Source organism: Pristiophorus japonicus, chromosome 8 (genome assembly GCF_044704955.1).
Source record: "Pristiophorus japonicus isolate sPriJap1 chromosome 8, sPriJap1.hap1, whole genome shotgun sequence".
NCBI classification, from domain to species: Eukaryota; Metazoa; Chordata; class Chondrichthyes; family Pristiophoridae; genus Pristiophorus; species Pristiophorus japonicus.
The window spans coordinates 79,226,760-79,245,675 of NC_091984.1; the positions used below are offsets into that span (position 1 = coordinate 79,226,760).

The following is an 18,916-nucleotide window of genomic DNA, read 5'->3' on the forward strand; positions in this document are numbered from 1 at the left end:
CTCATGTGCCCAGGTCCTAAGCAAGTTCCCCTCGCTGTTCGAACCAGGCATCACGAAGTTCCAAGGAGCAAAAGTGCAGATCCATTAGATTCCAGGGGCATGACCCATCCATCACAAGGCGAGAGCAATACCTTACATGATGAGAGAGAGGATGGAGATCGAGCTGGACAGGCTGCAACGAGAGGGCATCATTTCGCCGATCGAATTCAATGAGTGGGCCAGTCCAACCATTCCAGTCCTCAAGGGAGACGGCACCGTCAGAATCTGTGACAAAGTAACTATCAATCGTTTCTCACTGCAGGATCAATACCCACTACCAAAGGCAGACAACCTATTTGCGACACTGGAGGGAGGGAAAATGTTCACGAAGCTGGACTTGACCTCGGCCTACATGACGCAGGAGCTGGAGGAATCTTCGAAAGGCCTCACCTGCATCAACACCCACAAAGGTCTTTTCGTTTACAACAGATGCCCGTTTGGGATGCGATCGGCCACGGCAATATTCCAGAGGAACATGGAAAGCTTGCTGAAGACGATCCCGCGCACCGTGGTCTTCCAGGACAACATCTTGGTTACAGGTTGGGACACCGTCGAGCACCTGCAGAATGTGGAGGAGGTTCTTAGTCAGCTTAATCATATGGGGCTCAGGCTAAAATGCTCGAAGTGCGTTTTCCTGGCACCTGAAGTGGAGCTCCCGGGGAGAAGAATAGCGGCGGACGGCATCAGGCCCACTAATTCGAAGACGGAGGCAATCAAAAATGCAACAAGACCACAGAACATGACGGAGCTGCGGTCATTTCTAGGACTCCTGAACTATTTTGGTAACTTCTTACGAGCTCTTAGCACATTGTTAGAACCACTGAAATCTTTACTGTGTAAGGAGAGAATGGGTATGGGATAAAAGCCAAGAAAATGACTTTGAGAAAGCTAGGAAGCTGTTATGTTCAAACAAATTGCTTGTGTTGTACGATCCATGTAATCATTTGTTACTAGCATGTGATACGTCATCATACGGGGTCGAGTGTGTATTGCAACAAGCAAATGAATTTCGAAATTGCAACCGGTTGCTTATGCATCCAGAAGTCTGTCTAAGGCCAAGAGTGCCTGCAGTATGATCGAAAAAGAAGCGTTAGCGTGTGTTTATGGGGTAAAGAAAATGCATCAATATCTGTTCGGGCTCAAATTTGAATTAGAAACTGACCATAAGCCATTTATATCCCTCTTTTCTGAAAATGAGGGAATAAATGCGAATGCATCGGCCCGCATCCAGAGATTTTTTTTTTTAATTCGTAGCCAATCTTTCCAATTCTTTGTCAAATCACAAACGCCAGAGGTCACCTTGCACACATCAAGGATCACTCTGCACCAATGCTCTTAGCCAAAAGGCCTAGTGCCACTGCACCGTTCCTGGAAGTACTGCAATACCAGGTTCGTGCCATGGAGGTGGATGGGTCAGGCCCCCCACACACCTCCGTGGAGGTGGATGGGTCAAGCCACCCCACCCACCTCCTATTTCCAAAAAGCATAGGAGAACGACCTTCCTGATCCAGGGAGAACCACTTTGGGGTCATGGTTACTCCCCTGTCAGGTCAGTTACGCATGATCTTAGCCAAAAGGCCGAGAAGCACTCACATTGTCCACATATAACTGCGCCATCCGCCACAGAAAACTGTGCCGATACTCTCAGTAGGCTACCATTGCCCACCACCAGGGTGGAGATGGCACAGCCTGCAGATTTAGTTATGGTAATGGAAGCATTCAAGAGTGAGCAATAACCTGTTACCGCCCAACAGATTAGAACTTGGATGAGCCAGGACCCCTCACTGTCCTTAGTAAAAAAAACTGTGTGCTCCATGGGAGTTGGTCAAGTGTCCCGTTAGAGATGCTGGAAGAAATAAAGCCGTACCAGCGGCGCAAAGATGAAATGCCTATGGGGTAATCGGATCATTGTGCCAAAAAAGGGCAGGGACACTTTCATTCGTGATCTCCACAGTACCCACCCAGGCATTGTAATGATGAAAGCGATAGTCAGATCCCACGTGTGGTGGCCTGGTATCGACGTAGACTTAGAGTACTGTGTGCACAAATATAATACATGTTCCCAGTTAAGCAATGCACCCAGGGAGGCGCCACTAAGTTTATGGTCTTGGCCCTCCAAACCGTGGTCTAGGGCTCATGTCGACTATGCAGGCCCATTCTTGGGAAAAATGTTTTTAGTGGTTGTAGATGCGTACTCCAAATGGATTGAATGTGTGATAATGTCAGCAAACACGTCCGCTGCCACCATTGAAAGCCTACGGGCCATGTTTGCCACGCACGGCCTGCCTGATGTCCTTGTAAGTGACAATGGGCCATGCTTTACCAGTGCTGAATTCAAGGAATTCATGACCCGCAATGGGATCAAACACGTCACGTCTGCCCCGTTTAAGCCAGCGTCCAACAGTCAGGCAGAACGAGCAGTTCAAACAATCAAGCAGAGCTTGAAAAGGGTAACTGAAGGCTCACTGCAGACTTGCTTATCCCGAATCTTGCTTAGTTACCGCACAAGAACCCAATCGCTCACTGGGGTCCCACCCGCTGAACTGCTCATGAAAAGGGTACTTAAGACAAGGCTCTCGTTAGTCCAAACCTGATCTACACAAACAGGTAGAGAGCAGACGGCTTCAACAGAATACATATCATGATCGCGCAAATGTGTCACGCGATGTATTGAACTATGGACAAGGTCCCAAGTGGATTGCTGGCACTGTTTTGGCCAAAGAGGGGAGTAGGGTGTTTGTGGTCAAACTCGCAAATGGACACACCTGCAGAAAACACTTGGACCAAATCAAACTCAGGTTTACGGACTATCCTGAACAACCCACAATAGACTCCACCTTTTTCGACCCTCCAACACACACACACACCCTCCAACACACACCCAGCAGTTGACCACGAAGCAGAACCCATCACCCGCAGCAGCCCCCCAAGAGTTTCCATCCCAAGCAGTCCAGCAAAGCCAGCTGTGCAGCTGCCCACCGAAGGCCCAACAAATGACTCACCAACACCAGCATTTGCACCGAAACAATCAACCAGGGAAAGGAAGGCCCCAGATCGACTCACATTGTAAACAGTTAGACTACTGACTTTGGGGGGAGTGTTGTTATGTATGTAAACCTGTAATTACCATGTCTAACAACCAGAAGGCTCATCCCCTCGAGTCCCAAGGGATCCCACAATCCCTTGGGAGCACCTGTATATAAGGAGGCCTCACAGGCTGGAGAGGCACTCTGAGATCTGTAATAAAGGATTATGGTCACACTTACTTTGAGCTTGCAGTATCTAGTCTGACCCTTTATCCAAGACATAGGATAGGCAATGGCAAACATTTAAAGATCACATGGATGAACTTCAACAATTGTACATCCCGCTCTGGAGTAAAAATAAAACGGGGAAGGTGGCTCAACCGTGGCTAACAAGGGAAATTAAGGATAGTGTTAAATCCAAGGAAGAGGCATATAAATTGGCCAGAAAAAGCAGCAAACCTGAGGACTTGGAGAAATTTAGTATTCAGCAGAGGAGCACAAAGGGTTTAATTAGGAGGGGGAAAATAGAGTATGAGAGAAAGCTTGCTAGGAACATAAAAACTGACTGCAAAAGCTTCTATAAATATGTGAAGAGAAAAGGATTAGTGAAGACAAATGTAGGTTCCTTGCAGTCAGAATCTGGTGAATTTATAATAGGGAACAAAGAAATGGCAGACCAATTGAACAAATACTTTTGTTCTGTCTTCACAAAGGAAGACACAAATAACGTTCAGGAAATACTAGGGGACAGAGGGTCTAGTGAGAAGGAGGAACTGAAGGAAATCCTTATTAGTCAGGAAATTATGTTCGGGAAAATAATGGGATTGAAGGCCGATCAATCCCCAGGGTCTGATAGTCTGCATCCCAGAGTATTTAAGGAAGTGGCCCTAGAAATAGTGGATGCATTGGTGATCATTTTCCAGCAGTCTATCGACTCTGGATCAGTTCCTATGGACTGGAGGGTAGCTAATGTAACACCACTTTTTAAGAAAGGAGGGAGAGAGAAAAGGGGAATTATAGACCAGTTAGCCTGACATCAGTGGTGGGGAAAAAGTTGGAATCAATTATTAAAGATGAAATAGCAGCGCATGGGAAGGGAGGACCTTGAGACAATCACCATCACTAGGGGGGTAGTGCTGGACAGGCTAATGGGACTCAAGGTAGACAAGTCCACTGGTCCTGATGAAATGCATCCCAGGGTATTAAAAGAGATGGCGGAAGTTATAGCAGATGCATTTGCTATAATCTACCAAAATTCTCTGAACTCTGGGGAGGTACCAGCGGATTGGAAAGCAGCTAATGTAATGCCTCTGTTTAAAAAAGAGGGCAGACTAAAGGCAGGTAACTATAGGCCGGATAGTTTAACATCTGTAGTGGGGAAAATGCTTGAAACTATCATTAAGGAAGAAATAGCGGGACATCTGGATAGGAATAGTGCAATCAAGCAGACGCAGCATGGATTCATGAAGGGGAAATCATGTTTAACTAATTTACTGGAATTCTTTGAGGATATAACGAGCATGGTGGATAGAGGTGTACCGATGGATGTGGTGTATTTAGATTTCCAAAAGGCATTCAATAAGGTGCCACACAAAAGGTTACTGCAGAAGATAGAGGTACGCGGAGTCAGAGGAAATGTATTAGCATGGATAGAGAATTGGCTGGTGAACAGAAAGCAGAGAGTCGGGATAAATGGGTCCTTTTCGGGTTGGAAATCGGTGGTTAGTGGTGTGCCACAGGGATCGGTGCTGGGACCACAACTGTTTACAATATACAAAGATGACCTGGAAGAGGGGACAGAGTGTAGTGTAACAAAATTTGCAGATGACACAAAGATTAGTGGGAAAGCGGGTTGTGTCGAGGACACAGAGAGGCTGCAAAGAGATTTGGATAGGTTAAGCGAATGGGCTAAGATTTGGCAGATGGAATACAATGTCGGAAAGTCTGAGGTCATCCACCTTGGGGAAAAAAAACAGTAAAAGGGAATATTATTTGAATGGGGAGAAATGACAACATGCTGCGGTGCAGAGGGACCTGGGGGTCCTTGTGCATGAATCCCAAAAAGTTAGTTTGCAGGTGCAGCAGGTAATCAGGAAGGCAAATGGAATGTTGGCCTTCATTGCGAGAGGGATAGAGTACAAAAGCAGGGAGTTCCTGCTGCAACTGTACAGGGTATTGGTGAGGCCGCACCTGGAGTACTGCGTGCAGTTTTGGTCACCTTACTTAAGGAAGGATATACTGGCTTTGGAGGGGTACAGAGACGATTCACTAGGCTGATTCCGGAGATGAGGGGGTTACCTTATGATGATAGATTGGGTAGACTGGGTCTTTACTCCTTGGAGTTCAGAAGGATGAGGGGTGATCTTATAGAAACATTTAAAATCATGAAAGGGATAGACAGGATAGAGGCAGAGAGGTTGTTTCCACTGGTAGGGGAGACTAGAACTAGGGGGCACAGCCTCAAAATAGGGGGGAGCCAATTTAAAACCGAGTTGAGAAGGAATTTCTTCTCCCAGAAGGTTATGAATCTGTGGAATTCTCTGCCCAAGGAAGCAGTTGAGGCTAGCTCATTGAATGTATTCAAGTCACAGATAGATAGATTTTTAACCAATAAGGGAATTAAGGGTTACGGGGAGAGGGCGGGTAAGTGGAGCTGAGTCCACGGCCAGATCAGCCATGATCTTATTGAATGGCGGAGCAGGCTCGAGGGACTAGATGGCCTACTCCTGTTCCTAATTCTTATGTTCTTATGTTCTTATGCATTTGGAAAGCAGTGGCAAGATCGGTCCAAGTCAGCATGGATTTATGAAAGAGAAATCATGCTTGACAAATCTTCTAGAATTTGTTGAGGATTTAACTGGTAGAGTGGACAGGGGAGAACCAATGGATGGGGTGTATTTGGACTTTCAAAAGGCTTTTGATAAGGTCCTATACAAGAGATTGGTATGCAAAATTAAAGCACATGGTATTGGGGCAATGTATTGACATTGATAAAGAACTGGTTGGCAGACAGGAAGCAGAGAGTTGGGATAAACGGGTCCTTTTCAGAATGGCAGGCACTGACTAGTGGGGTGCCGGAGGGCTCAGTGCTGGGACCCCAGCTCTTTACAATATACATCAATGATTTTGATGAAGGAATTGAGTGTGATATCTCCAAGTTTGCAGATGACACTAAGTTGGGTGGCAGTGTGAGCTGCAAGGAGGATGCTAAGAGGCTGCAGGATGACTTGGACTGGTTAGGTGAGTGGGCAAATGCATGGCAGATGCATTATAATGTGGATAAATGTGAGGTTATCCACTTTGGTGGCAAAAACACAAGGGCAGAATATTTTCTGAATGTGGCAGATTAGGAAAAGGGGAGGTACAATGAAACCTGGGTGTCATGGTGCATCAATCATTGAATGTTTGCATGCAGGTACAGCAGATGGTGAAGAAGGCAAATGGCATGTTGGCCTTCATAGCTAGGGGATTTGAGTATAGGAGCAGGGAGGTCTTACTGCAGTTGTACAGGGCCTTGGTGAGGCCTCACCTGGAATATTGTGTTCAGTTTTGATCTCCTAATCTGAGGAAGGACGTTCTTGCTATTGAGGGAGTGCAGCAAAGGTTCACCAGACTGATTCCCAGGATGGCAGGACTGACAGATGAGGAGAGACTGGATCGACTGGGCCTGTATTCATTGGAGCTTAGAAGAATGAGAGGAGATCTCATAGAAACATGTAAAATACTGACGGGACTGGACAGGTTAGATGCAGGAAGAATGTTCCCGATGTTGGGGAAGTCCAGAACCAGGGGACACAGTCTAAGGATAAGGAGTAAGCCATTTAGGACTGAGATGAGGAGAAACTTCTTCACTCAGAGAGTTGTTAACCTGTGGAATTCTCTTCTGCAGAGAGTTGTTGATGCCAGTTCGTTAGATATATTCAAGAGGGAGTTGGATACGGCCCTTATGGCTAAAGGGATCAAGGGGTATGGAGAGAAAGCAGGAAAGGGGTACTGAGGTGATGATCAGCCATGATCTTATTGAATGGTGGTGCAGGCTCGAAGGGCCAAATGGCCTACTCCTGCATTTATTTTCTATGTTTCTGTAACACCATCCATATGCTATGGAGGAGTCACAGAACACAGGAAGTTTATCTTCCCTTCCAATGGGCGGAAGAGACTTTCCTCGGACATCAATGCAGTCTGGTTGCACATTGCACTGGAGGACATTGCTGTGTGCCTGTTGATGTTGGTGTTGGGGTTGATCATGTGGGATTCTGAGGATCAAGGTGAGATTGCTTCAAGGGCACCGATGCTGATGGAATAAATGACAGGTGAAGTTGAGATAATAGAGGTTGTTCTAAGGAGGTGACAATGGAGAGTTTACTTCAAACACTGCCAAACTGCATAAAGCTCAAAAGTGTCTTCAAAATCCTGAAGGCTCCAGCTTCTAAGATTGGAAAGTGAACAACTGGGAAATGGTAACTTTTATATCACTTTTGTAGCTGTCACTTATTCAAAGCAATGGAAAGTCACTGAGAATCCTACCTGCTTACCTGACATGATCCGCGAGCATCGTTAAAGTTGTCAAAAAGCTGGAAAAATGGGTAGTAGATGGTAAAATGCTGTTCAACTACCTTAAAAGACCCTCTTAACTATCTCAATTGGCTCACCCGCCACTTACTGCCAGGTCTGTAAAGCACAGGCAGACCCAGGACTTGGGAAACTTTCACGGAGGCGGGTTCAAAGCGAGATACCACCCTACTGTGCGTCTATTCTCCCAATGGATTTGCAGGGTCTTGCGGAGGCAGCGCTGGTGGTACTTCTCCAGTTCAATCCACTGGGAGGATAGACACACCAACGTCAGTGTTCTTGCTCTCGCCAACATCCCCAGCATCGAAGCACTGACCACACTCGACCAGCTCCGTTGGGCGGATCACATCATCCGCATGCCCAATATTGTATTCATAATCTATTTGTGTGTTACATGACACTAGACAGGCATTAGGATACTGCAGGAGCTATTCACACACTGCTGTAAACATGCTGGTTTGGGACACCATTTTTGGGAGTTGCTATAAAGGACACAGTTAGTTACATTACTCCTGTTTCAGTTAGTCTGTTTATTTACGTACACAACATAATTTGGTGACGAGGATGGGCTCAAATTAATCTCCCTCCCCCACTCACCCGCCTTTACTCTCCACACCCGGAGACACTCCAATTCCATGGCCAAAATGGATAAAAAACTTTTCTAGGTACATCACAGCGAGTGGGTTAGACGGCGACAATGTAACTCCAGCTCACTGCCGTGCAATACTTATCCACTGCCTCGACACCAAAGGCCAATGCATCTTTGGCCAAATCGAAGACATGGAGTTCTACGACAAAGCGATAAGCGCCCGAGAGAAATATTTTGTGCCAAAGAAAAGTATCATGATGGAAAGATACAATTGTCGCCAAAGGGGACAAGGGAATAGTGAACCAATCAAACAGTACATCATTTCATTAACTGAACTGCCAACGTGTAACTTTGGAGCACTCACAGGGGAAATGATCAGGGATCAAATGATTGAGAAAACAACGATCCCCCGCAATCAGGAACACTTGCTAATGGAGGATAATAAATTGAAATTAGATAAAGCAACTAATGTGGCCATCCAAATCGAATCAGCGTTTTCCGATTCAAAAGCGATCCGATCCCATCCTCCCCCTGTGCAGCAGACTGCAGCTACAGCCCATGTGCAAGGCGTTTGTCCAAAGCGGAAATCACAGCAGAGACCCAGGGCTAGTAATAAACCACCCACTACGGATCGCGGGCCTAACTTCCACTGCTTCAATTGTAGGGACAAATCACATTCAGCAAAGAGTCCTAACTGCCCTACACATGGGAAGAAATGCTCTGCATGTGATAAAACGAGCCAGTTTGCTAGTGTCTGTCATCACAACATATTCGACATGTGGACAACCCCAATAGTAATGAACCCAGTATGGTTTACACTGTTAGTGACATTTTGCACATTGGTTCTGGCAAATTCAAGGACTGTGAGGTAAACATTGACGATACGTCCATCTGCCTCCTCATTGACCTTGTTGCCAAAGTCTCCATATTGTGTGTGGCTGTGTACAAAACCCACTTCACGCACTGTCAACTGCAGCCCCCAAATTCCACTCTACATACATACTCTGACTCGAAAATTGAGGTATTTGGGGTCATATCTGTTCCGACATACAGGTGCAGCGTCCAAGATCTGGAGTTCTGGAATCCAGAATGTTTTAGAATCCGGACTCCGGACCAATTGATGGCAGCATTATCCGGAATCTGTAAAATGTTCTGAAATCCAGACACACCGACCCTGACAACCTTGAGGTCCCGTTTCTGCTCGACCTCGGGCCTCAACTCACCGCCGCTGCCCTTACCTCAGGGCTTCCTCATCGGCCCACCCGACCAGCTCCTCCTCGGCGAGGCCCACCCGAACACTTCCTTGGCGGAGGGGCCCGCCCGACGACTTCATCGATGGGACAGGCAACTTGAACAGCTCCTCGATGAGCATCGCCCCCCCACACCCACCCCCAAACCTTTCTGAAGTTCCGAAATACCCGAACCTGGGTTTGGATGTTTCTGAATTTGTGATGTCAGAAAGCCATTCCAAAGTCCGGAAAAACACAGCATCTGGAATGGCCTTGGTCCCGAGGGTTCCGGATTTGAGACGCTGCACCTGGACTACAAGGACATAACATTAGAGAACTTTTCTTTTCATGTGGCGAAGGGACGAAGCCTCAGGGTGTTGACCTTTTTGACAAGCTTGGGTCCAAAGTGTACGACCCAACTGGCAAACCTGTGTACACGGTGGGCTTTGACAAGCAGTATCCCTCAATCTTCACAGGGTTTGGAGTGACAACAAAATTCTGCCATCGTCCCCGCGCTGACCCTTCCATCAAACCGGTTACACAGTAACTTCGCCGTCTCCCATTCGCGGTTCGCAACCAAGTATCTGCAAGGAATCATGGAGAGCATCGACTCCTCACCCTGGATCTCAAACTTAGTCATTGCTTGACATAAAAATAGGAAGATCCGCCTATGCATCGACTTGAAAGAGGTCAATAAGGCCATCATCCCCGACAAGTACCCTCTTCCTACCATCGACGAACTGTCTTCAGAATTCCACGGCTCAATAGTTTGCACAAAACTTAACATTCGCCGTAGTTACCTGCAAATATCCCTAGGGGGGGACAGCAAGTTGCTCACGGAATTCACGACGCATGAAGGTCTGTATTAGTATCGACGCATGCTCTAAGGACTATCTTCTGCACTAAGTGCATTTCAGAAGATTGTCACTACTATGCTAGCAGGCATAGAGGCAACCCTCAATCTGCTCGACGATATCGTCTCCATGGACGGACAATGGAAAAACATTACCAACGACTTCACGCAGTTATGGCTAGACTTACTACACATTGCTTAATGCCGATAAGTGTACATTTGCTGTTGGAGAAATAAGCTTTCTGGGCTACAGAGTCACAGCACAAGGTCTTAACAACATTGACGCGATCCAGCGAATGCAGGAGGCTACCAATGTCAAAGAACTTTCATCATTTCTCGGCACTTGCAACTTCTATCTGAAGTTCATCCCGCACTACGTGCCCATCGCCGAACCACTTCGCAAGTTGCTGCACAAGGACCTCCCTTGGGAATGTACAGATTCCCAGGCTCAGGCACTCACCACGCTTAAGGAGAAAATCACATCCCCTCCTATCCTCACGCACTTTGATCTGAATGCCACTACGGACATCACCACAGATGCATCAGGCACCGCCATGGGTGCTGTGCTCTTGCAATGGATTAACGACCTGGAATACCCAGTAGCCTTCGCCTCTTGCAGGCTCTCGTCTGCAGAATGTAAATACTCTACAGGGGAACGCGAAGCACTTGCTTGCATCTTAGCATGTGAACACTGGCACATCTATCTCTATGGCAGGAAATTTGCCCTCTGTAGGGATCACCAAGCGCTAACTACACTACTCGCTACAACTGGATCTGGGCACAGACCACTACGAATCAGCTGATGGTCAGATCGCTTTCATCAGTATAACTTATGTACAGTACATCGCTGGCAGTCGCAACCACATAGCTGACATGCTCAGTCGCTCGACACCTGTTTCGGACTCTGGTGCTGACTTGTTCACAGATGATGACACATATGTCACGTCGATCATCACTCAGTCCATCAGAAACCTTGTCTCCTTCGACGAACTCAAAACCGAATCACAGCATGATGCTACGCTCCAGCACATGTGTCTCTTCCTCCAGACTGAGTGGCCTAAGCAAATTCCAGAAGAGCTGAAAACCTTCCACAGACTTTGCGATGAATTTTCCATTTGGAACGATGGTTGCCTAGCTCATGGTGATAGAGCAGTCATTCCCCAGTCGCTTCAATAGCATGTTCTCTCATTGGCACAGGATAGACACCCTGGCATTGTCCGCATGAAGCAGATATGTCACGATTCAGTATGGTGGCCTGGGATTGTCATTCGTATCGAGGAGTTTGTCTCACACTGCGAAGCATGCAGTCTGAGCAAAAAGGCCACAAACATCCGACCAGCACCAATGAAGCCCATTCCATGGCCAAAAAGACCATGCAACAACTTCAGTTGGATATCTTCAGTCCAGTTGAAGCAACTCCACAGCACCAGCATTTCCTTGTTGTAGTACATGAACTTCATTCCAAATGGCCAGAAATCACTCCAAGTTCAGTGACCTCATCAACGATTGTCATTATTCTGCAGCATACGTTCACGAAGTGAGGCCTCCCAGAGATCATAATCACTGACAATGGACCACCGTTTGTGTCCGACCAGTTCGCGGATTTCCTCACTCATCATGTTATCGAGCATCGCCTTACTGCTTGGTACAATCCTCAAAGCAATGGAGTTGGTGAGCGTTTTAACCATGTCATCAAAGAGGGTTTGAAAGCCAACCTCGCAGCAGGCCAAACATTTGATGAAGTGGTTCAAACCATTCTCCACACATAACGTTCGACAAAGCACTCGCTAACGGGGAAGACACCCGCTGAGCTCATGATTGGGTGGAATCTTCGCTGGCTACTGGACATTCTCAAACCACCAGCCAAACCTAGTGCAAAGATAACCACACACGTATCCCAGATTTCGGAACGCCAATGAAAAGCGAAGTTGTACACTGACACAAAACAACGCGCTCAAAAGCCCCAACTGTAGAACGGAGATTGGGTCAGAGTTAAGCGCCCAAACCATAGTCATAAGCTCGCATCTTCACTTTCGCCTCCAAAACACATCGGGCGAAAGTTCAGCCCTTACACCTGCGAGCTCAATGATGGAACTTGATGGAAAGCTCGTAGATTGATCCCAACTCACAGGCCAACAGACCAACAGGATGGAATAGAGGCACCTTTCTGTTTCCTAACCAAAAACCTCGATCAAACACCACAAGCTCCATGCCGGTCTCAGCGTATCAGAACACGGCCTGGCTATCTCAAGGACTTTGTCTTTTCATAGGGGGGGAAATATGTTGTGTTCATACTCTATTTGTTTGTTACAGGACACTAGACATGCATTAGGACCTTGTAGGAGCTATTCACACACTGCTGTAAACATGCTGATTCATGCTGGTTTGGGATACCATTTTTGGGAGTTGCTATAAAGGACACAATTAATTACATTACTCCTGTTTCAGTTAGTCTGTTGATTTACTTACAGAACACCAGACACGAGACTCCCTAAGCAAGTGCTCTACTTGGAGCTCCTACACGGCAAGCGAGCCCCAGGTGGACAGAGGAAACGTTTCAAGGACACCCTCAAAGCCTCCTTGATAAAGTGTAACATCCCTGCCGACAACTGGGAATCCCTGGCCCAAGCCGGCCCAAAATGGAGGAAGAGCATCTGGGAGGGTGCTGAGCACCTCGAGTCTCGTCGCCGAGAGCATGCAGAAAACAAGCGCAGGAAGAAGAAGGAGCATGCGGCAAACGAGGCTTCCCACCCACCCTTTCCTACAACCACCGTCTGTCCCACCTGTGACAGAGACTGTAAATCCCATATTGGACTGTACAGTCACCTCACAACTCACTTTTAGAGTGGAAACAAGTCTTCTTCGATTTCGAGGGACTGCCTATGATGATGATGATGACCACCATGCTGTCAATCTTTTAGATATTGACAGTGGACTCGCCTCCAAACCCGCCCTCTGAGCACCGGCAAAATCCAGCCCCTGGAGTGGGGTTCAAACCAGCAACATTCTAACTCAGGACCAAGACTGCTACCAATTGAGGCACGCTAATATTTATTTAAGTGATTGGTATATGGAGTTTTCCTTTTTTGGAAATTCTGTATTTTTTTTCTAACCCATTATACCTAGGGTTCACAACATCAATAACCACGCCTAAAAATCATTGCATCTGTGGTGAAAAGTAGAAGCAGAAAGTAGTCGGGTATATTGTTTTAGCTGCCAATTGCTCCACTCTGCTGGTGAAATTACTGTATAGCATAAGGCAGGAACTCTTACCAGAAGAGCAAACATCAAATATACAAAGGCATTATTGAAAACAGCATTGTGCTACAAATGTTGTATTACGACCATGACAGCTAGCCAGATGTTCATCCCATCAGTCTAGGTTGGATAGGATTGCCCCAGAGATGTGCCTCTAATCCCATCCCAAATCCTAGGATCAGGAGCATTAGCATGTTGCTGGCAGGCACCCGCACCATTTTAACACAACTGAGGTGCCAGCCTCAGTGTGTAGGAGAGGGATTTCACTGTGGGATTTCACTGTGGCATTTCACTTTGATGCAGCATATGTCGGCTGCTGCACTTGGCAAAGCTTAATAAAAGGTTTCAAACTCGCCAAGGTTGGAAGTTCTCCTTTTCTGACAGCAATTAATTGATCTGCAACCGATTTCCATAGGGGAATGGCCTTTTAAAAGTTCAGTGCCTTCTGTTCCACCAGGATCAATGTTGTGTACGCATAAATAACTGACAAACCGAGCTCGGAGTAATGTAACTTAACTTAACTATGCTTTTATATAACCCAAAATGGTGTCCCCAAACTGGCATGAACCAGAATGAATACAGCAATTATGAATAGCTCCCGCAGAGTCCTAATGCCCGTCCTGTGAGCTGCAACAAACAAATAGAGTATGAACACAACATATTTCTGTCCTTTTTAAAACCACAGTCTATGTACAGACAAAGTCCTTGAGATAGCCAAGTCGTGTTCTGATACGCTGAGACTGGCGTGGAGCTTGCGGTGTTGATCGAAGTTTTCGGTTGGGAAACAGAATGGAACCTCTGTCCCATCCTGCTGGATTGTTGGCCTGTGAGTTGGGATCAGTCTACGAGCATTCCATCGAGTTCCATCATTGAGCTCGTAGGTGTGAGTGTGAACTTTCCGCGTTCCCCTGTAGAGTATTTACGTTCTGCAGACGAGAGTGTGCGAGAGGCGAAGGTGACTGGGCGTTCCAGGCTATCAATCCATTGCGAGAGCACAGCACCCAAGTCGGTGCCTGATGCATCTGTGGTGACGTACGTAGTGGCATTCGGATCAAAGTGCGCGAGGATAGGAGGGGATGTGATTTTCTCCTTAAGCGTGGTGAATGCCTGAGCCTGGGAATCTGTCCATTCCCAAGGGACGTCCTTGCGCAGCAACTTGTGAAATGGTTCGGCGAAGTGCGCGTAGTGCGGGATGAACTTCAGATAGAAGTTGCAAGTGCCGAGGAATGATGAAAATTCTTTGACATTGGTAGCCTCCTGCATTGGCTGGATTGCGTCATTGTTGTCAAGCAGCGGCTTGATACCTTGTGCTGTGACTCTGTAGACCAGAAAGTTTATTTCTCCAGCAGTGAATGTAAACTTATCGGCATTAAGTGTAATGCTTTGTGTAGCAAGTCTAGCCATAACTGCATGAAGTCGCTGGTCATGTTCTCCCATTGTCCGTCCATGGACGATGATATCGTCGAGCAGATTGAGGGCTCCCGCTATGCCTGCTAGCATAGTAGTGACAATCTCTGAAATGCACTTGGTGCAGAAGATAGTCCGTAGGGCATGCGTTGATACTGATACAGACCATCATGCATCGTGAATGCCATGAGCAGGTTTCTGTCCTCCGCTAGAGGTACTTGCAGGTAACTGCGGCGCATGTCGAGTTTCAGAAAGACGATTGAGCTGTGGAATTCTGAAGGCAGTTCGTCGATGGTAGGTAAAGGGTACTTGTCGGGGATGATGGCCTTGTTGCCCTCTTTTAGGTCGATGCATAGGCGGATATCCCCATTTTTTCACCAACCAATGACTAAGTTCAAGATCCAGGATGAGGAGTCGATGATCCCAATGATTCCCTGAGATTTGAGTTGCGTTAATTCTGTGGATACTTGGTCGCGAATCGCGAATGGGAGACGGCAAAGTTGCTGCGTAACTGGTTTGATGGAAGGGTCAACATGGGGACAATGGTAGAATTTTGTTGTCACTCCAAACCCTGTGAAGATTGAGGGATACTGCTTATCAAAGTCCACCGTGTACACAGGTGTGCCGGTTGGGTCATAAGCTTTGAACCCAAGCTTGTCAAAAAGGTCAACACAAATGAGGCTTCGTCCGTTCACGACATGAAAGGAAAAGTTCTCCAATGTTATGTCCTTATAGTATATCAGGACAGATATGACCACAATTTTGGAGTCGGAGTTCGCATGTAGAATGGAAGTTGTGGGCTGCAGTTGACAGTGCGTGAAGTGGATTTTGTACGCCTTGCTCAATATGGAGACTTTGTCTCCAAGGTCAATGAGGAGGCAGATGGGCATGCCATCAATGTTTTCCTCACAGTCCTTGAATTTGCCTGAACCAATGTGCGAAATGTCACTAAAGGTGTAAACCATACTGGGTTTATCACTGTCAGGGTTGTCCACAGGGTTGTTGAAAATGTTGCGATGAGCGACAGACACTAGCATGCAGAGCATTTCTTCCCACGTGCAGGGCGGTTAGGACTCTTTGCTCAGTGTGATTTGTCCCCACAGTTAAAGCAGTGGAAGTTAGGCCCGCGATCCGTAGTGGGTGGTTTATTACTAGCCCTGTGTCTCTGATGTGATTTCCGCTTTGGACGAACGCCTTGCACATGGGCTGTAGCTGCAGTCTGCTGCACAGGGGGAGCAGGGGATCTGATCGCTTTTGAATCGGAAAGTGCTGATTCGATTTGGATGGCCAAATTAGTTGCTTTATCTAATGTCAATTTATCATCCTCCATTAGCAAGCGTTCCTGATTGTGGAGGATCGTTGTTTTCTCAATCATTTGTTCCCTGATCATTTTCCCTGTAAGTGGTCCAAAGTTATATTTAGCAGCCAGTCCAGCTAATGAAATGATGTACTGTTTGATTGGTTCACCGTTCCCTTGCCCCCGTTATGAAATTGGTATCTCTCCATCACAATACTTTTCTTTGGCCCAAAATAGTTCTCTAGGGTGATTACCATTTTGTCGTAGAACTCCATGTCTTCGATTTTGGCCAAAGACGCGTTGGACTTCGGTGCCGAGGCAGTGGATAAGTATTGCACGGCGGTGAGCTGGTGTTACATTGTCGCTATCCAACCCACTCGCCGTGATGTAGGTAGAAAAACTTTTTATCCATCTTGCCCACAGAATTAGAGGGTCTCCGAGTGTGGAGAGGAAAGACGGAGGGGTAGGGAGTTTAATTTGAATCATCCTCGTCGCCAAATTATGCTGTGTACGCGTAAATAACTGACAAACTGAGCCAGAAATAATGTAACTTACCTTAACTGTGTTTTTAATACAACTCAAAATGGTTTCGCCAAACCGGCATGAACCAGAACCAACTGTAAATAGCTCCCGCAGGGTCCAAATGCCCGCCCTGTGAACTGTAATAAACAAATCGCGTATGAACACAACAATCAGGTTCTGGCAAGAAAGTATGTTTGCTTTGCAATGTGCGCTTGCATGATGGGAGCAAATGAGGTATCACTGGAACTTTGATGGGTGAGATCATCCTGTCAGTCCCGTCTCTTTTAGTGAAGTCTATGCAGAGCGGAACAGATACAAGAAACACTCACCCACACTTTGTGAAAAGTTCAAGGCAGAGAAAAGGAATGGAGACCTCATGTAACCAGGTACCACTCCAAATTACACCAGGGTTTGTAATTTCACCAGCCTAGGCTTGTATCTCTAATGTCACAAAGTACAATAAGAAACATTTGAAGACAGACTTGAAGAACTGACATGGAAAATGTTTTAAATGCCAAAAGATCACTCCTAGCTGGGTATTTTGAAAATTAGTCTCAATTTACACTGGTAATTCAGTCAGTCGTTCAGCTGCAGGTATCTCTAAGTGTTGGGAAGACCAACAGCTAGAATTGCCCTGGTTATATTCCTCCTTGCAATGTGGAGCTCTGACTACTGACATCAGGTTCAGCCTATTTGCATTATTGTAAAGATACAACTGTTGGTGAGACAGGAGATATCTGACAATTAGCTTCCTCCCTTTAACACTGGTACTGCCACAATAATACAAGATACACCATCAGCCTGACATTGCAGACATTTATAAAATCCTGACCAAGATACTTGGGGAAATGTTAACATGGGGGAATGTGTGGCAAAGAAAGAAAGACAGATAGACATGCATCTAAGCCTCTTTCATGACCACCGGGTCATCCCAAAGCGCTTTACAGCCAATGAAGGATCTTGAAGTGCAGTCACTGTTGTAATGGGGGAAATGCAGCAGCCAATTTGCACACAGCAAGCTCCCACAAACAGCAGTGTGATAATGACCAGCTAATATGTTTTAGCGAAGGTGATTGAGGGGTAAATATTGGCCAGGACACTGGGGATAACTCCCCGACTCTTCTTCGAAATAGTGCCATGGGATCTTTTACGTCCATCTGAGAGAGCAGACGGGGCCTCGGTTTAACGTCTCATCTGAAAGACGGCACCTCTGACAGTGCAACACTCCCTCGGCACTGCACTGAAGTGCCAGCCTAGATTTTATGGTGTGACACTTGAACGCATAACTGTTTGACTCAGAGGTGAGGGTGCTACCCACTGAGCCACAGCTACCATGATTGGATGCAGGTGAAGGGTTAAATGGCCAAAAAATCGAAGCGGGTCGGCAAGCCAGCTCCAACCAGCTAACTTCCAGCTTTTACTCGGGTGGGACAAGGGCAGGCAACCAACCCAATCCCAGGCGGCAGGTTGGGATTTTAAATATGTTAATTAGGCTGGAAGCCTCGGATTTAACCTGCCTTTCCGGTTTAACTCTGGTCGGCCAGGTTTCCTGGGCCTTGAGGAGCATTCCTTGTGGCCCAGGAGGAACAAGAGTGTTTCCTCCCCATCCCCCAAGGTCCCCACCATCAGACCTGTTACGTCTTGAGTAAAGAGTCAGCAAGCTCTAAGTAAAGTGTGATCGTAGTCCTTTATTACAGATCTCAGAGTGCCTCTCCAGCCTGTGAGGCCTCCTTATATACAGGTACTCCCAAGGGATAGTGGGATCCCTTGGGACTCCAAGGGATAAGCCTCCTGGTGGTTAGACATGGTATTTACAGGTTTACATACATAACAACACTCCCCCGCAAAGTCAATAGTCAATAGATCTGGGGCCTTCCTTTACCTGGTTGAACGTCTCGATGCAAATGCTGGTTTTGGTGAGTCGTTTGTTGGGCTCTCGCTGGGTTGCTGTGCAGCTGGCTTTGCTGGCCTTGCTGGGCTGCTGGGGGTGGTGAATCCTGCTGGGCTGCTGCGGGTGATGGGTTCTGTTTTGTGGTCAACCGCTGGGTCGGTTGCAACTTGTGTGTGTGTTGGAGGGTCGAAAAAGGTGGAGTCTATTGTGGGTTGTTCTGGATAGTCCGTAAA

General features: G+C 46.9%; 1 protein-coding gene and 1 pseudogene across 1 annotated transcript in view; both read right to left on the reverse strand.

The window, feature by feature from the left end:
- Positions 1 to 18,916, reverse strand: part of slc1a7a (solute carrier family 1 member 7a) — a 197,982-nt gene that overhangs the window by 125,425 nt on the left and 53,641 nt on the right. The window lies entirely within an intron of this gene.
- Positions 1,392 to 1,629, reverse strand: LOC139269986 (U2 spliceosomal RNA; annotated as a pseudogene).